Consider the following 13,831-nt stretch of genomic DNA (forward strand, 5'->3'; position numbering starts at 1 on the left):
AAATAATAATAATCAGTGCTATATACACAGCATTATTAGTTTTTCTTTTCACTTTGCTTTACTAGTATAGAGATATTCCTTGAAAGCCAATTTTTGAAGTGTTTTATCTGCTTTTGCTCTGTTCATTTGAAATCATAGTTCAGTTTGTAACACTTTAATTATTCATACAGCAGCCAACTCTGATTTTATAGGGATGATGCTGCTGCTGCTTCAGGTGAAGAACAAAACAGAAGGATCAGAGGAACACCTACACAGAAAGTAGCGTTTTCATGCCAAAATTTTTTAGTCAGGAAGAATCAGGTAAGAGAAGGATGAAAAACATACAAGATCTCTATAATGTTTAATATTTTTATCACCATACAATAATCTTTAAAGAAAGATTAACCACCTGTAGTGAGGGTCACTCAGGATTTATTACATATGTCTCTCAAATAACATGGGACTTGTTAGTCACAGCCTATAGAGCCAAAGAAGCATACAAGACATTTATTTAGTTGAAGCCTTATATCACAAAGAAGCCAGTTACATTATTTAAACCAATTTCTTTCATAAATATGAGAAAGCATCACTCAGTTTATAATACTCACAAAAAAGACAAAACCAACAGTATCAGCCAGAGAAACCCTTGACAAATGCAAACTTAGGATTTCAAGATCAGGTATTTCTTATTTTAAGAGTCCATACATTATGACACTGTTTCCAGCTGTCAAAGTAGTTTCAAGCTTATTACAGACAGATCTTTCCTTAAAGCAGAAAAAAAAAAAATCAACAGTTAATGCTTTTTTTTTTTCCTCCCCTCCAGACTACAAAAAAACTCTTCCTCCAAGAACAAAGGCTAAACAAAACATTCAGCCCAACCAGTTGTTTCCAGGGAAAAAGAAAAAAAAATTTCTTTAGCAGTCTAAACATCTCAAGTCCTTCCACTTAGCCCAACTTCTACTGAAGTGGACATAGCCTGAAGGACTGCCCTGTGAAAAGGATACCATGGTGAAGCAGTTTATTACTGGCCTTAGCTTTAACACACCTGGCACTAGTCTCAAGCATTTTGGAAGCTGGGCAGGACACTTCTGCTGTCACATTAATACAGAGAAAATTCCTGCTTTTCCACTCCACCGTCCCAACCCTTCACACCACAGTCAGCCACAGATGGGTGGCAGCATAGGATGACAACCTACCTGTCATCCAGCCTGACAGAAAGCCAGCGGCAGTAACCAACCAGACCACTGTCCATGAAAAGGGATGTGCATGCAAAGAGTCTCCTACAGGAAAGCAGGTGGTATGGCAGATTGAAACAAAATGCAGTGGAAAAGCCAAATAAATGAAGTCTTGTAATTTGTCCATTAACATCAGGAATATTAAAGGACATAGTCAAGTTACTACACCCAAAAATAACAAGACAGTGCCTGATTCATCCCTCAGATTAAGTTAGGTAGTCACATCACAAGTCTGACCCAGAATACTTATAAATTACCAAAAATTCTAACATGCATATTATTTTCATACTTTAAGTCAATGGGTTTGTTTTGGCTCAGCAAAATGAACTGAAGAGGTACACTTTGTGTCTCAGGAGATTTGAATGTTCTTAGATAAGAAACCTTTAAATGCCATTCCAGGATTTAGCACCTAATCCACATTCCATAAAAATAATTCTAGAGAATTAAATAGGCTTTGCATCAGTTCTATCAGGGTGTGTCTTCCTACTCCGTGGCCAGTCTTGCCTACTTGCTAGCTACACCATGACGCACAGCAAATCTGGAGCTGTCTACAGCTTGTTTGGTTGGCCAGTTAAGCAAGCTTGGCCAAGTTACCACAACAAACTATACTAGCCAAGTGTCATGCTTACTGTAAGCTTTACAGGTGAGCAAAGCTGCACATAACTCGGCACAAGAAAGGCACTGCTGGGCCATCAAACAGGATTTATTGTCTCAGGCACTGTTCCATGCAGGTATAGCAGTGCTAGTTATAGAGCCAGAGGTTGATGCTGACGTAGCTACCCCTCCACTGGTGCCATCATCCCAAAGCTGTCATGCAAACAACATAAATGCTGGTCACATCTCTGAACTTAGAAAATGGAAGAGGAAACAGTTGGTTTCACAAGCCAGCGTAGCCTGTTAATAATGTTTTAAGAAATACTACAGAGGTGACTTTAAATTGGAACATTTATGAGTTCACTCCTAATGGGTAGGATACATCTAACATGTTAAGACTAGTGTGGTTTAGATAAAATATCTTTACAGCATTGCTTATATCCTTAGATTATATCTACTATAACACAACTAATAGAACATATCCATGGCACACATTGAGCAAGCAATCAGAAAGCTACACATTTCTTCTACACCACACCTTGCATACTGCAGGTCACCACAGGCCAGCAGGAAAACAGCCCCCCAGATTCTGCAGCATTAGCTAAGCACAAATAAATTATTTTTATCTGCAAGTAGCCAAGCTCATATCCTCTTTAGGGACAGCCACATTCTTTGTGGATGTACTGCATACAAAACTTGTAACAACATCTTTTCCAGTTCCTGTAGCACTACTTGCCACTACCAGCAAGTCACAAAGAAATCAGGGCCACTTAGTAACCTCTTTCCAGTAAAACTTCTTTCCATCAAACCATTTAATATCAGTTACATTACATTTCTAGTGCATTCCAAGTTATTTCATCAACACTAGAATTTGGAACCTGGAAGTAATGGATTTTTTCCAAGCTCTCCCCTGAAGCAAGCTCCTCTCAGTCCACCTACTGAAAGGGCATTGTAAGGTGGTAGAGAGTCTCAGTGACAATTTCCAATTGACTTGCAGAGAAGCCTGGGAACTGAACTTTATTCTTCCAACATAACTGAACTCAGTAGGAGTCATCTTTCCCATTTTTTGTTTTGGAGGTTTTCAGAAGATGAGAGAAAGAGGGGGGTCAGGGGAGGGAGAGAGAGAAAAACTGACTCATAAGACATTAAAAAGCAGGTAAAATGTGTGACAAAGTTACATACATTAAAAAAATCCTAACTTTGCATGTACAACTTCAGTCTCTGAAGTACTTATCAGTCAAGAACAAGATCTTGGGGTATAACCAGGAATTATTTGAGAACAGCTCACTATTGAGCCACAAGTCAAATACAGCACACTCTGGGCACTGTGCCACAACGTAAGAATCTATAGTGTGCCTAATTCCTCAATACTTTGTACAGTTTGTTAGAGCTAGAAAAGGCACAAAGAATGATGACAAGGATGGTCAAAGGTATAGAACAATTTCTGTACAGTCAATTTGTACAAACAAAACTCAAAAAAAAAATGTTGACTCCTCAGGCTGGAAGAAATGGCTGAGGTGGGTTATATTAGAAGTCTATAATGTCATGACTGCCAGAAGGGGCATAGCATTTGCGATCTGTCCTAAACCAAGGATTTTTGTGTGTCAAAATTTCTAAAAGGCAGGTTCAAAATTAACACAGGAGGTATTTCTTCACATAGTTAACAATTAAGTTATGGAATTCCTTGTCAGAAGGTGCTGTGCCTGCAAAAACTGTGCACTCACTAAAAAAATAAAATAGCTTCATGCAGTAAATATACATCAATGACTTTAAGTCTTCCTGGACAAGAGATTTTTAAATCTTTCCAGATGCCACCCTGAGCCACTAGATGCATAAGACAGAAGATACCAGTTTAACATTCAGAACATCACTGTCTTCCGTGTCACTGGTAACAGGTAGAAACAACATACTGGCCTAGATACAACGGTACACTTAAGTACTATTATATTCTATACTGTAAAGGCAAGGCACATAATTTTAATAAATTTAAAATTAACTTCATTTCTGGAACCTAAGACTTTTTTTGGAGACAAATGTCTATTTTGCAACCTACCACCTCAATTAATCAATCCCTGCTATTTCAAATTGAAAGATCCATAGACACATACACATGTGGGGGGTTGTGGGGGTTTTGTTTGTGGGGTTTTTTTTGGTTTGGGTTTTTCTTTTTTTTTTTCCCCCTCTGGCTAGGCAACTGTGGTTTTGATTATTTAGTAAATTTTCTAAGGCCCTCTGATTTCCTACAATGACATTGGCATTATCCTTCAGTACAGTCACTGTTTATATTACTCAGTCTATACCTATGAATTTCCAAGTACATACAGTATATATGCTGTCCCCAAGAAAAAAACAATTGGGTAAGTAATAGGTCTACACCTGATTGTAATGTTTATTTTATCTCTAAAGTCCTGCTTTCATTTATTTACCCAATACAAGCTTTTTTTAGCCTCCTATCATGGTATACTCCTGCACAGTAAACATTTCCCATGTGCAACTATCAATGAACAGATTCTTCAGTGCCTTGGTGAGTCTGCTCCATAGCATAATCTCTTTGGACTGAATTCTATGTAGGTCAAGAAGAATTCCAAAACAAAATAGAGATGACCTGCAAAATCTTTTCCCCCTATTTCTTTCACCTCCATTTAACTTTTTTTTTTTTTGAGAAAGAAACTTGTTAAAACCATTCTTAAAATTTCTACTGGAAAGGATCCTCCCTCATTCAGGCTGAAACTGATGACTGCGTGAATGGATGCAACTGCCTGTGAGAAAGGTTACTAAATACTTGTAATCCTCCTAAAAGAAATTTTTAGAGGACAATCTCAAGTCAGAAGTACTTCTCTCTTGGATACAGTATACTTGCAGAGCTACACTGTATGAAGACATTCATCTACTATTTTAATTTTATCCAGAACCTGTGGGAGCAATTTCACTTCACTGTCTTATCACTGTACAACACTTACCCTTTATGTCACTTCTCACAGAAGTTCTCCTAGACCTTGACCTTACACACCCTTGGTGATGATCTGTATTTTCCTTTTCTTTCACACTTGGCATTCTGAACAGAGATGATAAAATATGTTCAGTATTCAAGGTGAGGATGCTCTACCAGCTGACATAATTGCACTGTTTGTTAGCTTTAGGAAAACAGACAAGTTTTATAAAGAAAACAAGTAAATGCTATTAGTCAACTTACACTCAATTGTTACCTGGGTAGGGAAAAAGAAAAAAACCAAACCAAAAACTACACATGACACAATTACATCTTGCTGGTTAATTAGTACAGCTTAAACCCTGTGGTCTGGTAGCCTCTGGAAGCTCTTAACCATTTCATACAGAGTTCTGTCATCCTCCCTGATTTCCCACAAGGTTATAGTACAGAATTTGTATTATCCTACAGCCAGTTACTTTAGCTATTCTTCTTTCCTTGGGACCTGCAGAGCTTTCCAGGCCCCAATTAGAAAATGCTTCACTCAGGGAAATGATAGCTCAACCAAGCCCATATACCATCTTCTATATCCTACCTCCTCTTTCAATTTCCATCCAATTAAGCTGAGAGTTAAAGTTTTGTTGGTTGGGGTTTTTGGTGGGTTTTTTTGTTTGGGGTTTGTTTGGGGTTTTTTTTGGAACTGCAAACTGATATATTACATCTTGTATGTGAAACAATTACTGCTTCAGTTCCACAATGCACACAAGCAATTTCAGTTGTTCTTAGACTTTTGAAGACCTTCTCACAAAATACTGCTAAGAATAAGACCACTCTATCTGTAGTTTTGTTTTAATTTAGTGATTTATCTAATATTTCTTTCCAGAAACAGTTCATTGTTTCCTAGTAGGCGTTGTATGTCTTGGTCTAAAGTATCTCTTTACTTCAGTGTCTTCCACAGGTACACAGAAATGACAGATCAAACTGTGCAGAAAGGTAATTTTATTAGTTTGTAGATATGGGATAGATCTGCACTGCTATTCCCATGGGCAGATTTCAGCACTAGGCACATGTACTGAAATCTACAGGCTGGTAATTATGACTGACCACAGTTCACTGTTCCTGACTTCTATTCAGTGTCCAGAAGAGAAGCCATCTGAAAACTAAGTCCTAGAAGGGCTCCATGAAGCACAGCATCTATGGAGCCATCTATGAGATGCGAAACAGGCATTCCAGCAGATTGAAGGCAATGCCAAGGTTAATCATAAATATCAGTATACACATGCAATTAGAATGACCAAAGGCACAGTAGCCTAAGAATAAAATTTAAGACTGAGGCCACAGTGATACATCTGCAAGTATCCAGAATATGAAACAGCATACAAATAGTAACCAAGATATGCGTAGATGATATACAGTATCATTATGAGACTAGGTATCTGTAGATTTGTATCTTTAATTTCCCTTCAAACCCTTCCCCCTTGCCTCCAAACAAATCAAAGAACCCACATATACCCTCTACAGAATGCACTGATATATGGAGACTGCTTTCCCATGGTAACTTTCCCTTCTCTCACCCTTCTTCCTTCAGGATATGCTCCTGAAAACCTCAAAAGAAACTTACTCTCAACACTTTACACCTCAATAACAGGAAGCCTCCCACACAGTAGCCTGCATACACTGGGCTGAACTTCCTCCTCCTGCTGTGTTCTCCCTGAAAGAGGATTCAGAAGGAAGAACTCTTATCTCATAAAACTTTCATTCCCTTTTCTTTAAAAAAAAAAAAAAAAAAAAAAAAAAAAGAACACTTGAAACAAGAAATTCCACCACACATCTTCAAAGATGACAGGGGCGGGGCAGGAGACTAAGCAAGTCACTCTTGCATCATTCAAATAGTATTTTTTACAAAGGGTACATCTACAGCACACAATGCATATGAGATAATTGAGGAAGCTCATGCTCCAAGACAGCACTGTGTTCATTTACTGTGCATTTCTGAGAACCACACTCACATAATTATAACGCTTCCTGCACACAGGTCTCACCAATTACTTTCCTTTGGATGCAAGCAGGATATAGACTTTGAGAAATGAGGTGTTAGTAGCCCTGTGACACTGTGTCTTTAGTTAAGTTCCTATAAACTTCAAAGATAAAGTGTTGCTTCTGAAAGAGAAACACTGATTTCCAGATTGACATTTCTGGAGAAGGGTTTTTTCCTGCATTATCATTGATCTCTACATCTGTTCAAAGCCTTGTGTATTTAATATAAAAGTCTACTAAAAAGATGATTCCTATGGTCTATGTCACCCATTTTTCTTCCAGTGGGAAATCAACTGTCAGAGCCCTGACATCTGCTATTGATGTGTAAAAGCAAAACAGTTCACCCTTCTCTGTATAAAAGTACAACCTTACATCCAAAGCAGACAAGGGAGAATATGAAGCAGCACACAAGATTTTGACCCCAAAAGAAAATACTTTCCTGGAGATGCGGACCAGTTTTTTTCCCTGACAATTTTTAAATACAAGGCTAGAAATCAATTTTGTAACTGCAAGCACTTTGTATATTAGAGATCCATAACCTAAACGAACAAGTCTGGAGGAAAAGAGAAAAAGCTGCCAGCTGCCACTACTCTAAAGACAGCATTACTTATACCATGAACTTAACCTTCCAATGCAGATCCTAAGTTTTCCCCCCAGGAAGAGGCAGGACAGCAGTATTCAACAAAGGTTTCTTCAAAGACCACACCATCAGGATATTCTATTCTACAATGGCTCTGCAAGGAATATGAGTTTCAGTTCTGTGTTCTGGCAGTGTAAAGCCTTAAAGCCTCGTTCCCATCCCTACCTGCTTGACAGATCATTTTACCACCTGCAGACATGATCTTTTACCAAAAAAAAAGTCACAAAAGCACTAAAATGATTAACAAATGGGCTAGTTTTTGTTTTGAACTGAGTGATGTCAGACCTACAGCACCACAGGAAAACATGGCAGAGGACAGACATCTCTGTGGTCAAAATCATTTGCAAATCTCATGCCTTCAAATCAGCATTCTCTCCACCCATACATAGAAATATGTGGTAATGAAGTTCTGGTTTTGTAGACTGAGATACGTTTATCTATGTGTATACATGCACACAATTTACATATAGGTATACCACCAGCAGGAAAGGTGAATATTGTTACACTACTTAATAATTCTTAGATTGGGCCCACAAGTAATAATGATAGAAGTCAAAAAACAACAAAAGACATTTTAAAGTGTTAGGTAACTATTCATACTGCACATAAATAATATTTAAGATAATTAGCTAAAACATCAAAATTGTTCAAAAGGACTTCACAGGTGTCTAGCACTTTGTCATCTGAAAGACAGCATGCCATTTTGAAAGACAAATATAGTATTAAAGTGCAGCCGTTTCTGCACAGAGACTTACAAAAACTAGCTGGTGCACAGAAGCTTGCACTACATCTGAGGAGTAGCAAGTCTGAACCAAAACAGCAAAGTAAACCCTTCTTTCTACAGCAAAGACTAAAGGATTTTTAATATCCCTTCAGAATCAGAGTCAATAGGAGCTACTTTAAGATATACATAGTAACCTGCATAAAATTTAGCACCAGAGTCTGGATTTCAGCTTGTCTTTCTAGGGAGAGAAATGTCAAATATAAATTCACACATACACAATGGAAGTGAGTTACTGTCACAGTAGAGAGTCTTACCTTCTGAATTCCCAATCTTAGACTGTTTTTTCACTCTAGAAAGTAACTCAGTAGACATATCACTTCAGTCATTTGCTTTGACTATACACAACAGAGCCAATCTGTGAATATTAGCAGGTATGGGTACATCTTTCCTGTGTATCTAAGACCATGCCTGTCCTGCAACAACAGATTTTATACACAAGTATAGCAGCCTAGTAATAATATACCTTGGATTCTTGGGTTCTAATACCCATTGAAGCTACAGCAGGAAATACTCCCATGTGATAAACACTTGCATTTCTCTAACAAATTGGCAACAGCAGCCACCAGACCCGCCATTCTGCACTCACTAGGATGCTGCTACATGGGTCAGGAGTCTCCCTGCAACTGTTCCCTTAACATCTAATAGGATTCAGGTTGGGGTTTTTTGTTTTGTTGTTGTTGTGTTTCAGGGATTTTGTTTGTTTATTTTGTTTCCTCCAGTCAGCTCCAAGTGGCAGCAGCAGCAACACAGCTCTGCACTGGGCTACTGCAGTCACTGGAAGTGGCATGCAGTCACAGAGGTAGCAAACACAGCCCAGTCATCTGTGCCACCCACGGGAGAGAGTAGACAATGACAAGTAGAAGGTCTTAGAGATGGGTTTTTACCAGACAATATCTCCTGGAATGTGCCAGCCTATCTAATGAGACCCATTACACCACAGCTCCATTTCTATCACTATAAAAACCATGTAAATTGTTGGCACGCACTTATGCCTGCATATTCTGCAGTCAATCTTCTGATTATAATCAGAAGCCATAAAGTCCCTCCACCAGCACCAGCAGAAGTATAACCTAAATGTCTTCATTACTGTCTTTCAGCAAAACTTTCCTAAGCACCTAAATAATTTTAAAATGGGACTTAATTCTGGTAAGTTTTACATACAAATTGTTGAGACTTATTACTTTTGATCCCACAGGGGAAAAAAAATATTAATTCATTAATCAGCAGAATATTCAGTAAATTACATCTGAACACTTCGATTAAGAACAAAAACATTGACAAGAAGGCAATGTTTGACCAGAATATTTCTCACTGCTAAGCATACATGAAAGGAAAAGACTGCAGATATAGTCTCAGAGCACAATTTGAATTTATATCAATTAATGAACTTAAAAATACATATGCATATACATAAAATACTAAGAGCTGATATATACAGAATGTACCACAAAATTTCCAGGACTCACTTATTAGCATACAAGTACTCCTTGCCATATTAACAGCCAGAAGTACTGGATTTTTTTAAAACACCTCTTAGCTAATACAATGATATAAACTGTGAAAGTTCAGTTTCATTGCCAGCTTCTCAGGGTTTTTTTCATTACCTCTGACCTGCAGGGGAGACAAAGCTGATATATAATGAAAAAGAAGCTTCACTTTCTTATTTGGAGAGAAGTCCGATTAAAATATGTAACATCAGTGCCCCTGGACCTTAGAGCTATAAATACAAATAAATACACTTTAAGTAGTTTTGCGACGGGATTCGTTGGTGTACTTCTGCTTTTTAAATTGATTTTTATAGGAATTCGATACTTGGTACAAAAGAAGTCCAAAGGAAATATTCTACAGAGCCAGGAGACAGCGGTTTTGTGCAAGTGCACTGCTGCCCTCTCCTGGGGCCGATCAGATCTGCTCCCGCTTTTACACCACCCGGCAGACCCTGAAGGGAGCTGCACCACCAAGACCACCATGACTGCCTTGAGAGGTCGAGATTTAAAACAAACAAAAATATTAAAAAAGTAAAACACACACACATATACAGAATAAACGCAGCAAGTTATTGATCATCATATAAACTGTGATGATTCATCACCTTAAATGCTACAGCAGTTGGTTCCTTCCTCTGTGACCTGATGCAGGAGAACCCAAAAGTGATTTTCAGCATCAACAGCAGAGCTAGCCTGTGGGACAGCAGAATATTCTGAGAACTAAGATAAAAAGGTCAAACAGCAACTTCCACATTCCAAAACACCTAAAAGCTTTGACATTATTACTGCAGGACTATTGCAGCTCATAATGCAAAAAGTAAGCATACAGTTACATAGGGTCTTACTGCAATTCCTTTGATTTCAGTAAAATTTATCCTTGTTCTAATGCCACTGTTAGACTAAATCCTGCTTTTGATTACCCTACACAAGCCCAGGGTGATGCATGGGCCCAGGTACACCTCCCATTTACCAAAGCTTAACAAGTTGTCTTATGTAAGCTAAGCTTTAACTGGCAGAATACAGTTTTAGCCCCCAACAAGCATGAGATAAAATACATAGCTTAAGGCTCAGCACAAGAAGAGTTTAAGCAAACTAATTTTAGTTTTCAGATGTGACTGCTAAGAACAAACACAGGTTCAGGTATTGCAGTTTAGCTGAAGGGCAACTCACTAAACTGCAATAATCCTAAGCCTATGCCTGAACCATAAATTCTAACGTTAAGACAGTTTGGTCTTTACAGAATGTTTTAATGCAATTTACAATTATATTTTAAACTTAATTAATAAACTAAGTAAATATAGCCTGAACATATATATTTAACAGACTACACAGGTATAAAACCAGTCCCTCAAGTCAAACAAGCAGAAAAACAGGCAGAGCAAATGGAGGACACAACTCGATAGCAGAGTGCATTCTGCAGGTCAGGATGACCTTGACCAGTCCAAGAACCAGCCTGAGAAAAGCAGCATTCAATTGCTACTAGCCCAAGCACAGCCAATTCCACAAACTCAGACTGAAAACAACCGATCATGTAGCAGTTCTCAAACTGAAACTCCCCCATCCCCTTTGACCATAAGCTTCATGAAAGTTAACACTGTTGTGCAGCTGTAACACATCATACAACTCAAACATTGAGTAGAGGCCACAAAATACACCTAGCACTAGGAAGGCCTCAGCTGAGTAGTGGTATATCCAGTTTTTGGGAACACACTTCAAGGAAAGTTGTGTTCACCATGGAAAGGGTCCAAAAAGGAAGCAAGAATGATCAGAGCTAAAAGTTGTCATCTGTAACATCCAAGTGAATTAGCATTCTTTAGCCACTCTTTAATCTAGAGAAAAAGACAAGTGGGACAGCATTACCCATTTTCAAATATGGAATGTGGTCTGCGACAGGATAATAACAAGGTAATAAATTGTTTTCTATATCCACAGAAAGCAGAAGGAATAGCAGTAATGTTTTTAGATTGCAGCAATAAACATTCAGGTACCACATCAGAAAATCTTTCAGCGAGAGATATAATAAAATAATCAGAATAAACCAAACCAAAAGGCTTTGAGAAGGGGATAGACAAACAATTGCTAACGAACAATGTAGGGGTGGTGTGTGTGTTTTATTTATATATTTGTACATTTTATTTAAATACATACATGGAAAACCAGTGATCTCTGAAATATCTTCCAGTCTATTCTTGTCTATGAATTTCCATAGCAAGTATATGCAATGCAAGCAAGAAAACAAATCATTTAACATACTTCTTCCCTGATGGTAATTCTATTTCAGTGGAGTCAAACCCACCACTTACAAGCAGCATATTGGTCAGAGAACCTGAAACATTGCTCACTGGCATCAGAAATCAGAAAGATGAAACAAAGCCAACAAAAGAAGCAGAGTACAACATTACTTGTAAAACCTTAGACATTCTGAATTACTACCCATGAGCCAGCAAACAACAGGAAAAAAACATTCCCTAGAATCCTGTCCATAGGTGTATCAACATTGTTTACATACAGATCATCAAGTACCAATACTATATAAACCATCATTTTCAATCCAGTCTACGCCAGTGACAGTATTAACAACTTAACAGTTCACAGAAAGGGCTGCTGATGCAGCTTTCTATAAGCACTTTTACTCTTCTCCTGTTACTGTATTAAAACTCAAAATTACCTTGTGGAAGCTAAAGATCAGTATCACTAAGCCACTATGAGAAACAGGCCTAATCAACAACAAATGCCTTAGCATTAGAACATGCTGGTGATCTGCCTTGTAAGGACAAAGAAATAGAGCTCACAAACTATGCAAGCTGCAGGTGAATCCTCCAGCAGTTCATATCCTTAAAGGCATGCTTTCCTGGGCTATTTTTAACTCTATGCATTTTGAAGTTAAAACACAGACCAAGTGAGTGAGACACAGAACAAAACACTACCTCCCAAAAATTACTCTCTGCCAAGTACCCATAGCAAACTTGTGCAAGGTCCAAACATGCAAAGCAACAAGTAAAAATCCATTGCCTTTTTTCCCCAGTACTAGCATTTTCTCATTTAAAATCATTAAAGTGGCAAAGAAAACGCCTAACTTTTGGGAAGGAAAAAGGCTAAAACCCTGTTTTTCCATGATTTGTTGTGAACTATAGCTCATGGTTTGCTGTAACCTTAATCAGCCATTAGATGAATAAACATTTTTACCATACTAGTTTTAATTTTTTAACTCCTAGATGATGTCTAAACAGGAAGGGGATGAGGAAGCCCACTGTACAAAGCCAGCTTAAGGATACCTTTAGTAAAAGATTGATAAGGTGTTTCTTACAACGACTGTAAAGAGATGGCAGCTACCACTACATCTTTTTGTTGCTCTTTCACCTTTTGCTGACCAACTGAGGAGTGCTGAGCTCTTCCTGCCACTGATCGCTGCAGCCCCCAGTTTTTTTCTCCCACCTTGTCCATCTACCGCATGCTTCCCAAAGCCGTCCTAATACTAACGCCTCAGTATCACCCATCTAACTGTTGGTTGCCCAGCAGAAGGCTCAAAAACCACTTAAGCAGCAAGAGGCCTCCGCTGGGAAGGTCGCTTCAGAGCCACCGCTCTCTTTTCTAAACTCTTGAGAAATGGAGAGAGGTCGTAACAGCTTCTAGCTCCCCAAAGGCAGAGGATGGCCTTTACCCAACTAGGGACCCAACGAAGGAAGCAGCGGTCCCCCTTCGGTGACCCCGTCCCTCAGAAACACACACCTCTGCCTCCTTCCCCCCCACACCCACTGCCCTCAGCCCGAACTCGGGCGGGAAACACGGGCTTCCCCTCACAGAACGCAACTATCGACCCTCCCCGCTCCCTTCCCCTCCGCCGCCGAGCCTCCCAACCGGGGCTGCTCGGCAATGCCGCCCCAGCAGCACACATCCCCCTCACAGCCCCCGACACCTCGCCAGTTCGCCCCCTCACACGCAGACACCCCCCATGAGCGCTGGCCGGCAGCCCCCCCCTCCCCCCCCCCGCACTCCCACCCCTCTGCCACTTCTCCCTACGCTTCCCCTCACCGTGCTAGACGGCCCCTTTTTACCAAAAAAAAAACCCTACTCAAGTTTTACTTCAACACCCCCCCGCTCCCCTAGTCAGGTTTTAATTGCGGGACCCGCCCCCGCCCAGCCGCCGCG

The 13,831-nt window shown here is 39.4% G+C and overlaps 1 long non-coding RNA gene across 1 annotated transcript; it reads right to left on the reverse strand.

The window, feature by feature from the left end:
* Positions 1-4,768: 4,768 nt before the first annotated feature.
* On the reverse strand, positions 4,769-13,792 carry LOC142032458 (uncharacterized). The gene is made up of 5 exons (XR_012650833.1): positions 13,715-13,792; positions 11,831-11,875; positions 10,288-10,375; positions 6,356-6,445; positions 4,769-4,863 (listed from the first exon to the last, which is right to left on the reverse strand). It is a non-coding gene; the product is annotated as an uncharacterized LOC142032458 (long non-coding RNA).
* Positions 13,793-13,831: the final 39 nt, after the last annotated feature.

Source organism: Buteo buteo, chromosome 6 (genome assembly GCF_964188355.1).
Source record: "Buteo buteo chromosome 6, bButBut1.hap1.1, whole genome shotgun sequence".
Classification (NCBI taxonomy): Eukaryota; Metazoa; Chordata; class Aves; order Accipitriformes; family Accipitridae; genus Buteo; species Buteo buteo.